This window comes from Trichechus manatus, unplaced genomic scaffold, assembly GCF_000243295.1.
Source record: "Trichechus manatus latirostris isolate Lorelei unplaced genomic scaffold, TriManLat1.0 scaffold00047, whole genome shotgun sequence".
In the NCBI taxonomy this organism is placed as follows: Eukaryota; Metazoa; Chordata; class Mammalia; order Sirenia; family Trichechidae; genus Trichechus; species Trichechus manatus.
The window spans coordinates 12,814,691-12,833,351 of NW_004443983.1; positions in this window are offsets into that span (position 1 = coordinate 12,814,691).

Sequence of the window (18,661 nt, forward strand, 5' to 3'; positions counted from 1 at the left end):
ATTAAAAAAAAAAAAAAATGTGTGTCAGCTTGGCTAGGCCATGATTTACAGTATTGTGCAGTTGTCCATTATTTTGTGAACTGATGGGATTATCCTAGGTGTTGTAAATCCTAACCTCTATGATGTTAGTGAGGCAGGATTAGAGGCAGTTATGTTAATGAGGCAGGAAGCAATCTACAGGATTTGGTTGTATCTTGAGTCAATCTCTTTTGTGATAAAAAAGAGAGAAGAGAGCAGAGAAACAGAGGGACCTCATACCACCAAGAAAGAGGTGCCAGGAGCAGAGCGTGTCCTTTCGACCCAGGATCCCTGTGCTGGGAAGCTCCTAAAGTAGGGGAAGATTGATGACAAGGACCTTCCCCCAGAACTGACAGAGAGAGAAAGACTTCCCCTGGAGCTGGTGTCCTGAATTCAGATTTCTAGCCTCCTAAACTGTGAGACAAGAAATATTCTGTTTGTTAAAACCATCCACTTGTGGTATTTCTGTTATAGCAGCACTGGATAACTAAGATACCTTCCATCTCTTATTTCAATGTCATCCCTTTCTCCTCCCAAGACCCTTCCTCCCACACTGATTCCATTTCTTTCTACAGAGATGAACATAAAAGAGATAAAATAGATAAATATGCATATATAGGGGGATGGATTATGTAATGTAGTTACTGATTTTGATAACTGTGTACACACAGTTTTATTCTGTGTACACTTTAATGCCTATTTCATGGAATAGTTGTTTGGATGATTGGTTTTTTCTGTGTATTTTTTATTTATTTATTTTTAGTTTTCTTTTTTTTTTTTTTAATTGTACTTTAGATGAAGGTTTATGGAACAAACTAGCTTCTCATTAAAGAGTTATACACATATTCTTTTCTGATATTTGTTAACACCACCACGACATGTCAGCACTCTCCCTTCTCAACTTTGGGTTCCCTATTACCAGTTTTCCTGTCCCCTTCTGCCTTCTCGTTCTTGCCCCTGGGTTGGTGTGCCCCTTCAGTCTTGTTTTGTTTTATGGGTCTGTCTAATCTTTGGCTGAAGGGTGAACCTCAGGAGTGACTTCATTACTGAGCTAAAAGGGTGTCTGAGGGTCATACTCTTGGGGTTTCTCCAGTCTCTGTCAGGCCAGTAAGTCTGGTCTTTTTTTATGAGTTAGAATTTTGTTCTACATTTTTCTCCTGTTCTGTCCGGGACCCTCTATTGTGATCCCTGTCAGAGCAGTCAGTGGTGGTAGCCAGGCACCATCTGTAACCTGACCTTAGTAATGCCAGTAAATTTCCATTAGTCCTTAAACTAGCCCAAATCAGATTTGGTCTGCCACACATGCCCAGAAGGGCCAGCTGTGACCACTAATTGACCTCAGCGGAGGACGCAGCAATAGAAGGAACAAATCAGAAGGAAAATCACCACCCAGACCCTATTTCAAAGTGAGAGGTCCAACAAGAACCACGTCACCTCCTGTTCCGTGGCCACCTTCTAGAGTTTTCCCTCCTCGGTATGCCTGGGTGGCCATCCTGCTGCCCAAATCATATATAAGCCCTGATTCACTGTAGCTTGGGAAGCCGAATCTGAGGAACTTCTCTCAGCTCCTTGCTCTGCGCATTGCAATAAAGTTATTTTCTCTTTCTCAAAGACTGGTGTCAAGATAATTGGCAAGTCTGAGTGCGCCAGACAAGGACCCACCTTTCCAGGTTTGGTAACACATCTAGTTGTACTGGACTCAGTCTAGTGGAGGCCATGGTAGTTCTGGTCCATTAGTCCTCTGGACTAATCTTTCCCTTATATCTTTAGCTTTCTTCATTCTCCCTTGTTCCTGAAGGAGTGAGACCTGTGGAATATCTTAGATGGCCACTCGCAGGCTTTTAAGACCCCAGATGCTATTCACCAAGGCAGAATGTAGAACATTTTCTTTATAAACTATGTTATGCCAATTGAGCTAGATGTACCCAGAGACCATGGTCCCCATAGCCCTGAGCCCAGCAATTCGGTCCCTCTATGGAGCTTCCATGACCTTGCCTTGTATAAGTTGTGCTGGCTTCCCCAGTTACCCTTCACCAAAGTTACCACTTATCTATTGTCTATTTAATGTTTTTCCATCCCCACACCTCCCCTCCTCGTAACCATCAAAGACAGTTTCTTTTGTGTGTAAACCTTTTTATGAGTTTTTATAGTAGTGGTCTCATACAATATTTGTCCTTTTGTGATTGACTGATTTCACTCAGCATAATGCCCTCCAGATTCATCCATGTTGTCAGATGCTTTACAGATTCGTCATTTTTCTTTATGGTTGCGTAGTACTCTATTGTGTGTATGTACCATAATTTGTTTATCTACTCATCTGTTGATGGGCACCTAGGTTGTTTCCATCTTTTTGCTATTGTGAACAATGCTGCAATGAACATCGGTGTGCATGTTTATTTGTGTGATGACTCTTATTTCTCTAGGATATATTCCTAGGAGTGGAATTGCTGGATCATATGGTATTTCTATTTCTGGCTTTCTAAGGAAGCACCATATCGTTTTCCAAAATGGTTGCACCATTTTGAATTCCCACCAGCAGTGCATAAGAGTTCCAGTCCCCCCACAGCCTCTCCAACATTTGTTATTTTCTGTTTTTTTGATTCTTGCCAGTAATTCTGGGGTGAGATGGTATCTCATCATAGTTTTGATTTGCATTTCTCTAATGGCTAGTGATTGTGAGCATTTCCTCATGTGTCTGTTAGCTGCTTGAATGTCTTCTTTGGTGAAGTGTCTGTTCTTTTCCTTTGCCCATTTTTTAAATGAATTATTTGCCTTTTTGTTGTAGAGGTGTTGAATTTTCCTGTAGATTTTAGAGATTAGATCTCTGTCAGATTTGCAATAGCCAAAAAATTTTTCCCAGTCTGTAGGTTCTCTTTTTACTCTTGGTGAAGTCTTTAGATGAGCATAAGTGTTTAATTTTTAGAAGATCTCAGTTATCTAGCTTATGTTCTGGAGTTTGTGTGTTGTTAGTTATGGTTTGTATGGTTTGTATCCTATTAATGCTTTGTATTAGGGCCTCTAGCATTGATTGTATTTTTTCTTCTATGATCTTTACAGTTTTTGGTTTTATATTTACATCTTTGATCCATTTTGAATTAATCTGTTAATAGTGTGATGTATGGATCCTGTTTCAGTTTTTTGCAGATAGATATCCAGTTTTGCCAGCACCATTTGTTAAAAAGACTGTCTTTTCCCCATTTGATGGACTTTGGGCCCTTATCAAAGATCAGGTGACCGTAGGTGGATGGATTTACATCTGGGTTCTCAATTCTGTTCCATTGGTAAATATATCTGTTGTAGTACCACTACCAGGCTGTCTTGACTATGGTAGTTCTATAGTAGGTTCTGAAGTCAGGTAGTGGGAGTCCTCCTACTTTATTCTTCTTCTTTGATAGTGCCTTACTTATCCAGGGCCTCTTCCCTTTCCATATAAAGTTAATTTGTTTTTCGTTCTCTTTAAAGAATGTTGTTGGTATTTGGATCGGGATTACATTGTATTTGTTGATTGCTTTGGGTAGAATTGTCGTTTTCACAATGTGGAGTCTACCTATTCATGAGCATTGTATGTTTTTCCATTTATGTAGATCTCTTTTAGTTTCTTGCAGTAGTGTTTTGTAGTTTTATTTGTATAGGTCTTTTACATCCCTGGTTAGATTTATTCCTAAGTATTTTATTTTTTTAGGGGTTATTGTAAATGGTATTGTGTTCCTGATTTCCTTTTCATCGTTCTCTTTATTGATGTATAGGAATCCAACTAATTTTTGTATGTTTATCTTGACTCCTGCTACTCTGCTGAATCTTTCTATTAGTTCCAGTAGTTTTCCTGTGGAGTCTTCAGGGTTTTCTATGTACAGTATTGTACCATCCACAGATAGGGACAGTTTAACTTCTTCATTGCCAATTTGGATGCCCTTTATTTCTTTTTCTTGCCTTATTGCTGTACCTAGGACTTCCAGCACAATGTTAAATAGGAGTGGTGATAAAGGGCATCCTTGTCTTGTTCTTGTTCTCAAGGGGAATGTTTTCAGCCTCTCTCCATTAAGGGTGATATTGGCTGTTGTTTTGTTCAGATGCCCTTTATTATGTTGAGGAATTTTCCTTCTATACCTGTTTTACTGAGAATTTATATCAGGAATGGGTGTTGGACTTTGTTGAATGCCTTTTCTGCATCAGTTGAGATGATCATGTGATTCTTTCCTTTCCTTTTATTTATTTGGTGGATTATGTTCATTGATTTTCTAATGTTGAACCATCCTTGCGTATCTGGTATGAATCCTACTTGGCCGAGGTGTAATATTTTTTTTGAGACGATGCTGGGTTCTATTGGCTAGAATTTTGTAGAGAATTTTTACATCTATATTTATGAGAGATACTAGTCTGCAATTTTCTTTTTTTGTGGTGTCTTTGCCTGGTTTTGGTATTAGCATTATGCTGACTTCATAGAATGAATTTGGAAGTATCCCCTTCTTTTCTATGTTCTGAAATAGTTTGAGTAACACTGGTGTAAGCTCTTTGAATGTTTTGTAGAATTCTCTAGTGAAACCATCTGGGCCAGGGCTTTTTGTTGTTGTTGTTGTTTTTAATTACCTTTTCAATCACTTCTCTTTATAGGGTCTGTTCAGATTTTCAACATCAATTTGTGTTAGTTCTAGTAGGTAGTGTGTTTCTAGAAATTTGTCCATTCCCTCTAGCTTTTCAAACTTGTTGGAGTATAGTTTTTCATAATACTCTGTTATGATCCTTTGTATTTCAGTTGGGTCTGTTGTAATGTCCCCCATTTCATTTCTTACTTGGGTTATTTGTTTCCTCTCCTGTTTTTCTTTTGTGAATTTGGACAGTGGTTTGTCAATTTTGTTGATCCTTTCAAAGAACTAACTTTTGGTTTTGTTGATTCTTTCTATTCTCTAGTTCATTTATTTCTGCTCTGATCTTTACTATTTCCTTTCTTCTGGTGGCTGTGGGCTTCTTTTGCTGTTCTCTTTTTATTTGTTTGAGTTGTGCAGCTAATCTTTTGATTTTCTCCCTTTTTTCTTTTTTGATAAGTGCATCTATTGCTATAAATTGGCCTCTGAGCAGTGCCTTTGCTGTGTCCCATAGGTTTTGGTATGATGTGTTTTCATTTTCATTTGACCGTAGAAATCAGGCTGTTATTCAGTTTCCATGAAATTCATTTTTTTCCTTTGCTCTTCCTGTTGTTAATTTCTACTTTTATGGCATTGTGATTAGGGATAGACAAATTTTTTTAAAGAGTGGTTCATTTTCATAACAGGCTTTCCAGTTGTGTGATTAAACGTGATATAAAATGACAAAACAGTTATGAGATATTCAATATTTTCCTGGATAAAATTGAAAAATAATCTCAAACTTAATTCTTCCTTTCCCTTCACAAACATTTATTAACCACCTAATCTGTGCCTGACCATATGTAGGATACTGAGCATATAAAGCTGTCAAGACAAGACACTTGTCCTCAATAAGCTCCACAGAGTAGGAGGGTGAAGAGATGACAAAATCCCAGCACAAAAAAAGGGTAGGACAATATTAGCTCTTTGATCAAATTTTCTAGGAACCAAACTTCTCTTGTTGGAAAGTACTACATGAAGCTTCCTTTCCAGCACTTGTGGAAGAACCAGAGACAGAGAGAGAGAGAGAAGATTCTTCCTTGCCCTTTAGGGAACTTAGAGTCTTAGGGGGAAGAAACAAGTCAATAGGCGGCTGCAATACAGAAAGAGAAGGGTTATTCTGGAGGTTAATAAGAGGTACTCAAATCACATGGAAGGGAAATCCAATCCAGTCTTTGTTTGCGAGAAATGTCAGGGAATACTTTCTGGAGGATTAGAGGAGTAGGCTAAGACCAGAAGAATCAGGAGTTTGGGAGTAGGGGGAGAAGAGGTCATTTCAAAGCTATGACTGTTAATACAACACCTATTTCAACCTAGGATTTAAAAAGGGGATTCTTCTCTTTATTATTTATATTTTTATTAATCTCTCAGGGAATGAAAATAATGCTGTCATTGGGCAGTTTCTACTTTGATGTTACAATTTTACTTTATTGTCTAGTTAGTTTACCTGTTCTCAAGCCTCACAGAGCATCAGAATCCCCTGGGAGCTTTTAACTACTCCAATGCCCAGATTCACCTCCAGAGATTCTCACTGAATTGTCTGGGACATAGGGAGGTTTTTAATCTCTTCAGGTGATTTTCATGTGCAGACTGGGTTGCAAAACAATGATTGAAATGGTTGGTTACTAACTCACTGGATCACCAAAAAGGAAAAAAAAGTCAATTCATCAAAAGTAGCAATAACAATTACAAAAAGAATCTGAAAGCTAGGGGGTGGATGTTAAAATTTGGACATACCAACATACAGTGGCTATACGACTGGCTTTATATCCCTAAGAGGTATTGCTACACAAAGAAGATTACTAACTTTCATTCCCTGAAAGGAGGACACCAATTAATTTTTTAGGAGAAAGAGTTTTCCTGGCTCAAATTCTGAGAGAAATTCTCAGGCTTGATGACAAAGCAAAGGAAGTTCTTTAAGGGATTGCAGAGCTATGACACTAGTGTGTAGCCCTGTAGTTGACAAATGACACATAAACAGAACTTAGAATACTAGAGGCGTAGACAGGTAGCACGTCCCCTACACCTCGTTACACCCTGAGGACAGTGCTCTCAAGTAGTTCTTCAAGGAGGCTGGTATTGGGTCACCAAGATTCTACCCCGGAAGGGGGCTGGAGTAAAATGATCCTGTCACTGCGAATTCATAGGCTTTGGAAACCATGTAGATGAGTAAGAGGTAAGGATTTTTCACAATTAAAATAAGGCATTTAACCCATAATCTCCTGTATGTGAAAGGGCAGGGGTATTCGAAATCCAAGTAAAGATATTTTTTAGGGGGTAGTTCTGAATCCCCTATACCACTTTAGCCAATGTTTAAGACCCCAGTTTCCACACTGGAGAGTAAGCTATTTTCCAGTTGCAGTCGAGTTGATTCTGACTCCTGGTGACCCCATGTGTGTCACAGCAGAACTCTGCTCCATAGGGTTTTCAACAGCTGATTTTTTGGAAGTAGATTGCCAGGCCTTTCTTTTGAGGCATCCTTGGGTGAGACTCAAACCTCCAACCTTTAGGTTAGCAGCTAAGCTAAGCTAACCTAGCATTAACCATTTGCATCACCCAGGGACTCCAGTAAACTATAATAATCCAAAAATATTTAGGTCCACCTTAAGCAAACTCTGGAAAATACCTGCCACACATATCTGTCTATGTAAAGAACTACTTCAAACTAATTTTGAAAAGTCAAAACACAATAGAAATAAGGTGAAAGGTTATATATAGACAGTTCCCATGCACACACACAAAAGGATATACAATGGCTCTTTAAAAAATAAGGAAAAAGGCTTAACTTTGCTCATAATAAGAGAAATATAAATTAAAATGAATCTGAGATACTATTTTTTTAAATCTATCAGATTGGTAAATATGTGAAACTAGAGACTGTAGGGAAACTTGCACTCTCATACATTACTGATAGGACTGCAAATTGGTGTAACCTTTATGAAAGACAATCTGTCAATATCTAAGAAAATTACAGTGCACATAACATTTGATCCAGCAAGTCCCTTCCTATAAAGTTAACCTACAGGAATGTACAAGGTTACTGTGTATTGTATTTGTAAGATGAAAAACTGGATAGAGCCTAAATGTCTATATAGCAGCACTATTATATGCTACATCCATAAAACAGAACACTGTGGAGTCACCAAAAGAATGGGAGGGGGGCTGTTCACTTACTGATTTAGGATAATCTTCAAGATACATCATTAATGAAATAAAGATAGGTATGTATAATGTGTTGCCTTTTGGTTCTGTTAAAATTTTCAACCAAGTGGATGTAGTTGGCCAATTAAAAAGTAAATAGTAATAAAAAATTTTCCAGGTGTTGTTGCCAGTTTTCAAAAATAGTGACAGAAAGAAGCAGTAATATTCCTGCCTGAAATCCCCTCCTAAGGCAAAATGGCCCCCTGGTATGCCTGTCTCCAGGGGTTAACTGTAAATTTGGTATCAGGTCTTTTTGCATGTTCATCTGCTCTTACATCTCCGTTTATATTCTCTGATGTAAAAGTGGTCAATAGTCAATATTTGTATAGAGCAGGTGAATATGCAAAATGACCTTGTAATGAGGCGAATCCCTGGAGACAGGCACACCAGGAGGCCATTTTGCTCCCTGGAGGGCATCCCTGGGTCATGCAAACTGTGAACGCCTAGCTGGAGGTTTGTATTTCTCTTATTCACCCAGAAGTGCCTTGGAAGAAAGGCCTGGCAGTCTACTTTCAAAAAATTAGCCATTGAAAACCCTGTGGAGCACGGTTTTACTCTGACACACGTAGGGTCACCAGGAGTCAAAATCAGTTTTTACTGGTTAGTTAATGGGAAATCACCCTTCCCTCACTGCCCATAACAGGAGTGAACATATTGTCTTTCTGAAAAGCTCTCCTACATATTCCCACTTCCCCACCTCTTTCCCCTAACTCCTGATTGTTCTGGTCATAGCCTACTCCTCTAGTTCTCCAGAAAGCAGTCTTTGACCTTTCCCCCAAACAAAGACTGGACTGAGTTTCCCTCTCATATGCTTCAAGTATCTCTTATTACCCTCCAGAATACCCCTTCTCCTTCTGTATTGCAGGTGCCTGCTAACTTGTCTCTCCCCACTAAGACTCTAAGTTCCCTAAGGGGCAAGGACCGGGTCTTATTCCCTCACTGCTGTATCCTTAGCATCTATCACAGAAACTGTCCGGTAATTTGCACTCAACAAACATTTGTTAAATGAAAGAATGACGGACAATTTTGTCATCAAATCAAAACCAAAACCAAACCAAACCAAACCTACTGCCATCAAGTTGATTCCAACTCATAGTGACCCTACAGGACAGAGTAGAACTGCCCCACAGGGTTTCTAAGGAGTGCCCGGTAGATTTGAACTGCTGACCTTTTGGTTAGCACTCATAGCTCTTAACCCTACACCACCAGGGTTTCCAAGGTCACTCCTAAATCAGGGTAATAAAACTATGCTCCATGCTCTCAGCAGAAGCTCTTATTCACTTTTGGATGGCAAGGACAAAAGGTGGGAAAATACTGAATTTCTCCAAAAAAAGACAAAAAAAAAAAGCTGCACAAGTCCATTATAATGTAAACTTCTCAGAAACTCTAAACACATCTTTCTTTTATGCTTTAAAAAGTGTTGTCACCCGTCTTGATTCATACAGTTATATTTCTGTTTCTGGGGAGAGGGGAATGCTGACAATAACTTCCATTCACCCTTTCTCTTCCCAGGATAACCTCAACAGGTAATCAGGAGCCCTGTCTCGGACCTGAGAGTTGGAATATTGTGCTCACCATTTTTTCATCCATTCTGTTCAAACAAATGGACCATTAATTTGAAGCATGATGTTTTCAGAAGATAAGTAAATCTATGGGAGGGCACTTAAAATTAACATTCAGAATTATTATCACAGGACCTATTTTCCTCCAGCCAAAGTTTATGTATCAACAGACCAATTGCAAGTCATGGCAGGGCATGGAGCCAGTTTCTCATAGTTTGAAAGTTTAGTGCTGACAATAATACTTGGATTTTATGTTTATGCACACTGCCCCATTTGGCTGCTGTTCCCTAAAAATCTGGTGAGTGTATGCCTGACCAACGGCTCCAGGCATAGCGGGACAAGAAGACACCTGGACAGTCAAAAGCTGCAGGACCCAGAGCAAAATAATAACATTCAGAAAATCTTTCTGGCATCTGCTTTTTTTTTTTTTTCAGTACCTTTTTTTTTTTTTAGAGAAGTTTTAGGTTTACTGAAAATTGGGCACAAAGTACAGAGAGTTCCCTTATACACTGGATTCTCTTGCATATGGGGTCTACTGTTATTAACATCCTGCATTAGTGTGGTAAATTTGTTATGGCTGATGAACCAATACTGATACATTATTATTAACTAAACTCCATAGTTTACATTAGGGTCCACTCTTTGTGTTGTACAGTATGTAGGTTTTGACAAATGTGTAATGTCGTGTGTCTACTATTACAGTATTATGCACTACGGTTTCACTGCCCTTAAAATGCTCTGTTCTCCAGGTATTCATCCCTCCTCCCTTCCCTCTGAAGCCCTGGCAACCACTGATCATTCTACTGTCTCTGTAGTTTTGCCTCTGGCATCTGCTTTTATAATTTAACCAGATACATTTGGGAGGAGAAGGAAGTTTTGTGAATGAATCCTTTGCTGTACTGAGAACATTTTGCCTTTTTAAGGCTAGGAGTTAGCTAAAAGCCTTAAGTTTGGTACTTCGATTTAAGCATGGGGTTTACTTAACTCTCACTATCTTTCAAATTTCTGTACCTTCTGTACATTAGAAGGGTACTTTTCAAACTAGCTTAACTTTCCTATCTTGAGTATATCTTTTCTTTACAATGGACTTGCGGTGGGAAAGATTTGGGATGTCTTTATCAATACCAAATAATCAAAACTGTCTTTATTTTTCTTTAGTTTCAACAGATTTTCAGTATAGCATTTAGCCACTGCAGAGGGGAGATGTGGGACAAATCAAAGAAATCCCCAACTCTTTCCTCTCTTATCTAACTCATCCCTTAGGAGAGAGAGGTTGGCCCATGCCCTCAAGACTTCGGCAGGCAGGATCAGCCTTCTTTCCCCACAGCTCGCTGCAGGAATTTGTATGTTCCCTGGGAGTTGAATATGTGTTTCTAAACAGGCAGTATGATGGCTGAAGCTTGGAGTAGAGCCCATTATGAGTTGAAAAGAATTCCCAGCTGTGTTTCACTATTCCCCAAACCCAGCTGCAGCCGTGCGCAGGGGACTGTTTCTCAAGCCCTATATGTATATGAACATATTCACGTCAATGCATATGGGCGCTTGACTTTGAAGCAGTTGGGGACTTCAGAGCCTGAGAGATGAATTAATTTTCTTTGTGAGACAGACCTAAGAATCTCCAGGTATAGGGTAAATACATCATATGTCCCTGATTATTAAATTGTAAAGATTCTCAGCATGATTTCAAACATTTGGGATATCAAAAGAAATCAAAAGCATGGGTCTGCATGTCAAAGCAGATGGGGGCATGGAAACAAAAAAAATAATAATTCAAGTTAGGTCAAGGAGTATCAGCACCCATTGAGAAAAAGAGCAATGAGATTTAGAGTAGATTCAAGATGAAGAGATAAAGAGACTGCTCTCTGGCCTGGGATAGCATACAGTAAGTCTAAATTTCCTCTTAACTGAAGAACTGATTCTCAGATATGTGCTGAATTTCCCCTTATGATTACACATAAGCAAGGGGAGCTATTATACTGAAATGAAAAGGAGAGTTTGATAGTGAGTTATGGAGGGAAAGTGATGTTCTTCTAAAGAAATAAAAAAAATTAAAACTTTGGGTATTCATCACTTTCTGTTGGATTAACTGCCAGTGAAGTTCAGGAGCCTAATACAAAGAAACAGTGTTAAGGGAATGATTTCCAACTTTCTTAGGCAGTATTTATCTGATAACCAATCGGCTCATCATTTACCACTTTGGACACAAAGTATCAAATAAAACACCCATTGCCATCCAGTCCATTCCAACTCATAGCGATTCTTTAGTAGAGAGTAGAACTGCCCCCCCTCTTAGGGTATCCAAGAAGCAGCTGGTGGATTCATACTGCTGACCTTTTGGTTAGCAGCCAAGCTCTTAACCACTGCACCAACAGAACTCTGACACACAAAGTATGATCAGTCCAAATAAAAGCATCCGACTCATCATTCAAGCATGGTGCTGCTGGTATCCTGACTTATATTCTTCACTATTTGGCACTGGCTATAACCCATGTGGAGTTTCTGAGTGTCTGATTGAAGGACCTCAGATTTCTCTACTGAGCTTTGAATGCCAATTTTCCCCAGATCCTAGGCTTAATTTTTGCTCTCTTTATTTACTAGTTCACCAGAAATTATCATTACCTGTCAATTTAGGGGCTTCTGAAATGTCCTCCATGGAATCACTCACACCCTAATACATGAAAGGAGCGTTAGCACTAAAAGAGCAAACAATAAACTCTCAACAAACATTAGGGAAAAACATATCAAAGGATAAAATAACCAAATGTCTATATGTCCTCAAAAAACCTGGGTGGGATGGAAGAGGAAGTAAGCAGTTAGGGAAAGGCGCTGTTGTGCCTAGAAAGACAGGGATGATGTCTCAGCTTTAACTACCCATAATTTTCTCTGCATTCATTATGCTCATTCACAAGCTTACTATTAGTTTGATGTCATTATTCTTCAGATGGCCTTGCTTTTATTTTTTGAAATATAAGAAAGGGACAAAAAAATTTATCATAAGCCTTTCAGGCAAAACTATTCTCTTTCCAAGGGGACAGTGTGGTTGAATCTGTGTCAGCAGAAGTATTCATTACACGCAGTTTCCCTAGAGCTAGAAAACCAAAGTCCAAATTGTGACTTGCAGCCCACTTGGCCTCAGTATCAACCCAAACCCACTGTCATGGATTAAACTGTGTCCCCCAAAAATACCTGTCAACTTGGCTAGGTCATGATTCCCAGTATTGTATGATTGTGTAATCTGATGTGATTTCCTTATGTGTTGTAAACTCTATCACTATGATGAGGTTATACTGATGAGGTATACAAGATTAGAGAGTGTCTTCATCCAACCTCTTTTGAGATATAAAAGAGAGAAGCGAGCAGAGACACTTGGGAACCTCATGCAGCCAAGAAAACAGTGCTGGGAGCAGAGTATGTCCTTTGCACCTGAGGTTCCTGCGCCAAGAAGCTCCCAGATCAAGGGAAGACTGATGCATCACAAGGACCTTTCTCCAGAGTCAACAGAGGGAGAAAGCCTTCTCCTGGAGCTGATGCCCTGAAATTAGACTTGTAGCATACTGGACTGTGAGAGAATAAACTTCTCTTTGTTAAAACCATCCACTTGTGGTATTTCTGTTAGAGCAGTACTAGATGACTAAGACACCCACTAAATCCACTGCCACTGAGTCAATTCTGACTCTCAGAGACCCTGTAGGACAGAGTAGAACTGCCCCATAGGGTTTCCAAGGCTATAAATCTTTACAAAAGCAGACTGCCACATCTTTTTCTCACAGAGAGGCTGGTGGGTTCGAACCACTGACCTTTCAGTTAGCAGCCGAGCGCTTAAGCACTCACCGCCAGGGCTCCAAATTTGTGATTTGATTCCTGAGTTTGTGTTGAATCATAACTCCTTAGCAGCAGCGTTTTCTTGATAAAAGGAAAACACGCAGCTGACTAGGATTTAGAGCTTTGCTCAAGTCAAAAGGGGCACCTCCATATGACAAGTCTCCTAGAAAAAGCCCATGGCACCAGCAGAATCAAAGCCATTTGTGAAGGTGTATCAGCCAGCCAAGAGCATCTATTAAGCGCTGTTTGCAGAGAATTTAGGGAATTAAAATGAAATAGAAGATACGGCCCCTTCCTTTTAGAAGTGAGAAATCTCATGGAGGGAATAAACTACACAGGCAAGAAAATGGGACAGATGAAAATAGACAGGAACATTTACAGGAGAGGAGCCAAAACACGCAAAGATGTTCACTGCTAATTGGACGTGTCCAGAGATGGATATTTGTGTGCTAAAGCGTTGTGGGGTGGCAGAAAAAAGTCTGTGAACGTGTAACCTTCACAGTGTGAAAAATATTATTTTTAGAAGGATGTACCACCTCAGATCAGAGCACTTGATGACCCACTCCCCCTCCAGGCTCTGGATCCTATGTGACTCTCTTCCCTCTGACTGGTGTAGAGAATGAGTAGACCTGATGCCACAGAACCGAATAGGAGAGGAGGCAGACCGTGAGGACAGGGGTGGAGAAGGGGTTAAAAGAGTGTGAAGGAGAGCGTCCAGGGAGATTCTGTCAGCAATTGATAGGGGACATGAGCAGCTCCTAAAGGGCAAGAAATGTGTCCCCATGCTATAGAAAAGGCATCAGAAAAGTTAGCCAAACGAAAGATACCCACTACACTTTAGATTCTGTCCAGTAGATTACATTACTTGAATGTAAAGTAGAGATTTGATGGAATGGTCTTAGGGATTCTTTGTGCATATGCCTGACTGAGGGAGGGGATAAGCCATTCTGTTATGTGCCCTCCACACCCCATCCCTGGTCTATGCACATGCTCATTGCTCCCCAAGTGGAAGATGGAGGAAGGCAAGGTAAGCCATGGAGGATCAACCAAGCCACTGTCCAGTGAAGAAGATCACTGGTCTTTCTCACCTCCTTCCCCTCAAGGAATGAGGTGTAGTGCCCAAGTTACAGCTATGTGAATATATACAGGTGTGAGGGATATGGCAGAGAGCGAAGCTGACCTGAATAAGGGATGCTCACACAGCACAGGTAGTGCAATTTAACAGACTTACCTTTGGTTACCGTTTTTGATGCATTGCCCAATGACCTTTCTGTACAGTTTGCACAACAGGCTGACTTTCATGAACAATAGCGGATTATGATAAAACCGTGCCATTGTTTGTTTGCACTGGAATTACACCCTAAACATGATGCTTCATCCAGTGGATGACCCACCCCAGTTACAAGCTGTGAAGGAGAAGGGGGAAGGCCTATGATTGATTCCTCAGGCTACGAAGCTCTTTCATGCTGAGGCTTCACTGTGAAGTGGCTTTCTTTGTCCTAAACTCTAGGTAAGAAAATGGTATAAAGTGTCCCATGAACTTGCTCCAACAAATTTTCGTGCAGACTATGCCTGATAAAACTCCACTGGTTTGTGCTGGACTAGTTAAGAATTCTGATTATGGCAAAAAAAAAAAACAAAAAAAAAACCCATTAGCTATTTGCTAAAAGTGTTATTCAATTTATCTCCAAATAAATACCCCCAAAGAAACTTCAGGGACAGAGTTCCTACCTCTTCTGTTGCCTTTATATACAAAATGAATAATTTTAAGCTATAAACATAGATTAGAAAATATCAAATGTGGTCAGAAAAGGTGTACTGGAAGGAGAATAAACTGTAGATCTTTAAAAAGTTGCACCTATCAATATTCTTGCTAGAAGTTATTACTTTAAAAATTATTTTTTTTTACAAAAAGGACCAGACTTACTGGTCTGACAGAGACTGGAGAAACCCCAAGGATATGCCTCCTGGACACCCTTACAGCTCAGTAATGAAGTCACTCCTGAGGTTCACCCTTCAGCCAAAGATTAGACAGGCCCATAAAACAAAACAAGACTAAAGGGGCATATTAGCCCGGGGGCAAGGATGAGAAGACAGGAGGAAACAGGAAAGCTGGTAACGGGGAATTCAAGGTCGAGAAGGGGAGAGTGTTGACATGTCGTGGAGTTGGCAACCAATGTCACAAAACAATATGTGTATTAGTCATTTAATAAGAAACTTGTTTGCTTTGTAAGCCGTCATCTAAACCACAATAAAAAAAAATTTTTTTTTAAATACCCCTATATATTTGGAAAAAAATTGTTTTCTTTCGTGATGTTTGCATTTCAGAAAGTAACTTTTAATTAGTAAGTTTTTCTTCACTAGAGATACTGTGGGGTAAAGAAATTATACTTGCAATGAGTGAGTATTTTGCAGCTTGTGCTTTTGCAAAAATAAAACATTGCAAGTGACATCAGGAATGTTGACTGGCAAAACGGTAGTGGCAGCATTCTTGGAGATCTTTCATGGATGATTTTTAAAACGACTGCAAACTTCCTTCCTTGTAATTAGCAGACTTCAGCCTACCTGTGTAGGTCTTTGTCATCAAATGAGGGCCCCACTTCATCATGGGGAGAACCACGTCTACAGGAAGGGCATCAGGAAGAAGCCCAGAACCCATGTAATTTCCTTTACAATTAAAATTTCTTGCTAGCAGTTAGTAAGTGGATTCACAAGAAGTTAATTCTACAGAGAGCACAAGGGAAATAGCTATTAAAAACAGGACAATCACAATTTGCCACAGGAACACTTGCCAACATAAAATTTTGGCCCAGGTACTAATATCGAGCTGTGGATTAGAGCCTTTTGTGACTGTGGCCATCTACAATTAATTTAAAGGAAATAATTTCCTAATTAGGATTGCCACCCATCTAGAGCCTGGGGTTAAAAAAAATAGGAAAGGAACAAGAAAACCCTCTGCACATTAATTTCATGATCTTTTCTATTTTTAATGCTCAGCTAGCTTAAAATATCTCTAAGAAAATGAGACCTGCATCCTAAAACTATAAGCATGGCACTAATTCTTTTTTTATTTTTTAATTAGATTATTGATTCTCTAAATATTTGACTGCTAATTAGCATTTGCCCCTGCAATTGTTATTACAAGATACAGAAGCATATTGAAATCAGGAAGACTGAATTTCACTCCATGCTTTTTTTTTTAAAGTGCCTAAATATGGAGCACTTTCCCCTTGGGGCCTGTCTTAGTCATCAAGTGCTGCTGTAACAGAAATACCACAAGCGGTCTGCTTTAACTAAGAGAAATTTATTTTCTCATAGTCTAGTAGGCTAGAAGTCCAAATTCAGGGTGTCGGCTCTAGGGGAAGGCTTTTTCTCTCTTTTGGCTCTGGAGGAAGGTCCTTGCCATCAATCTTCCCCTGGAGTAGGAGCTTCTTTGCACAGGAACCCCAGGTGCAAAGGACGGGCTCTGCTCCCTGCAGTGCTTTCTTGGAGGTATGAGGTCCCCCTCACCTCAACCCCCTGCTTGCTTCCCTTTCCTTTTATCTCTTGTAAGATAAAAGGTGGTGCAGGCCACACCCCGGGGAAAGTCCCTTTACATTGGATCAGGGATGTGACCTTAGTAAGGGTGTTACAATCCCACCCTAATCCTCTTTATTATAAAATTACAATCACAAAATGGAGGACAACCACACAATACAGGGAATCATGGCCTAATCAAGTTGACACATATTTTTTGGGAGACACAATTCAATCCACAACAGGGCCCTACCTGTTCCTTCTTTGTAGGGAGTGAAAAAGAGGGTGGTGGAAAGAACCCAGGCCTTGGCATCAGAGAGGAGGGTTCAAATCTACCATGCCTAGCTCTAAAACCTTGGACAAATCACTTAACCCCTTTAAGCCTCAGCTTCCACATCCCTACAAAGGAGGTAATTATTATCAATAATGTCTATCGCAAAAGTTGATAATGAGGGTGAGATATGTTGTTGTTAGCTGCCATCAAGTTGGCCTCTGACTCACGGTGATCCCATACACAATGGGATCAAACCATTGTAATCCATAGGGTTTTTTTTTTTTTTGGCTGTTTTTTCAGAAGTAGATTGCCAGGCCTTTCTTCCTGGTCTATCTTATTCTGGAAGCTCTGCTGAAACCTGTTCAGCATCGTAGAAACATGTAAGCCTCCACTGACAGACAGGTGGTGGCTGCAGCTGAAGTGCACTGGCCAGGAATTGAACCCTGGTCTTCCACATTAAGATGAGAATTCTACTACTGAACTAAACTCATTGACAACTCGTCAGCTCTGATTAGGTTATGTGCCCCTTTTGACCTAGTTAATGTGGACCACCGGTGACAGGGTATGCTGATTGGCTTAAATCAGTAAGGACCCACTGAAGCTGGGGGCATGGTGAGTCTATCAGCAGCATATAGCTGAGAAGGGTAGAGGAGTGCTTTGCCAAAAGAAATTCCAGGGACTGTTAAGAGAAGGGAAAATGGATACCAGGCAGCAAACAGCAAATGCTCCCTAAAAAGGTATGGATATAAGCTGTAGATGAAGCCCCTAATAGGCTTACAATTTAGAAGGAAAACAAAAACAGATATGCAAGGGCCACAGTATGAGATACTTGACAACGTTGTTTGCAACACTACAGCATTTTGCTGTTTACCAGGGCTTCAAACCGGTTTGTTCCAGTTCAAACCACTGCTGAGAATTTGCACTTCTAACAACTTCCCAGGCGATGCTAATGCTGCTGGTTAGGGACCAATTCTGAGAGCACTAGTAGAGCAGTGGTTCTCAAAATTTATTACACATAAGAATCACCTGGGGATGTTGTTAAACTATAGATTTTGATTCAGTATATATGGGGGTGGAAATGCAAATTCTCAGCAGGGGTTCGAATGGGAATGAACTGGTGAAGCCCTACTGTTTACACACAAACAGGATGTTTGAAGGTGGGCTATGAGCTGATAGGGTCCTATACCTTGCATTCTCCTGCCATGAATGGCTCCTTTCTGATTTTCATACATCTATCCATCCATCCTTCCATCCATCCATTTTCATAAATCAATTCAATCACACATCCATCTATTTTTTTTTTTTTTTACTTATAATTTCATTAGAAGCATTAGAATTACACTGTTCATAGTTAAGATGTTGATTTAATAGCCAATCAATGTGGTAGGTAAATCCAGTTCAAGTTCCATCACAAGAGTTGAAAAGTTTCTCATTGTAGATCATAATTACTTGCATTTTTATTTTTTTTATTTTTTTGGTTTTTTTTTTTTATATTTTTATTTTATTGTACTTCAGGTGAAGGCTTACAGAACAAATAGTTTCTCGTGAGACAGTAGTACACACGTTGTTTTATGACATTGGTTAACAACCCCACAACATATTAACCCTCTAAATTCTCAACCTTTTTTTTTTTTTTGGTGAAAATA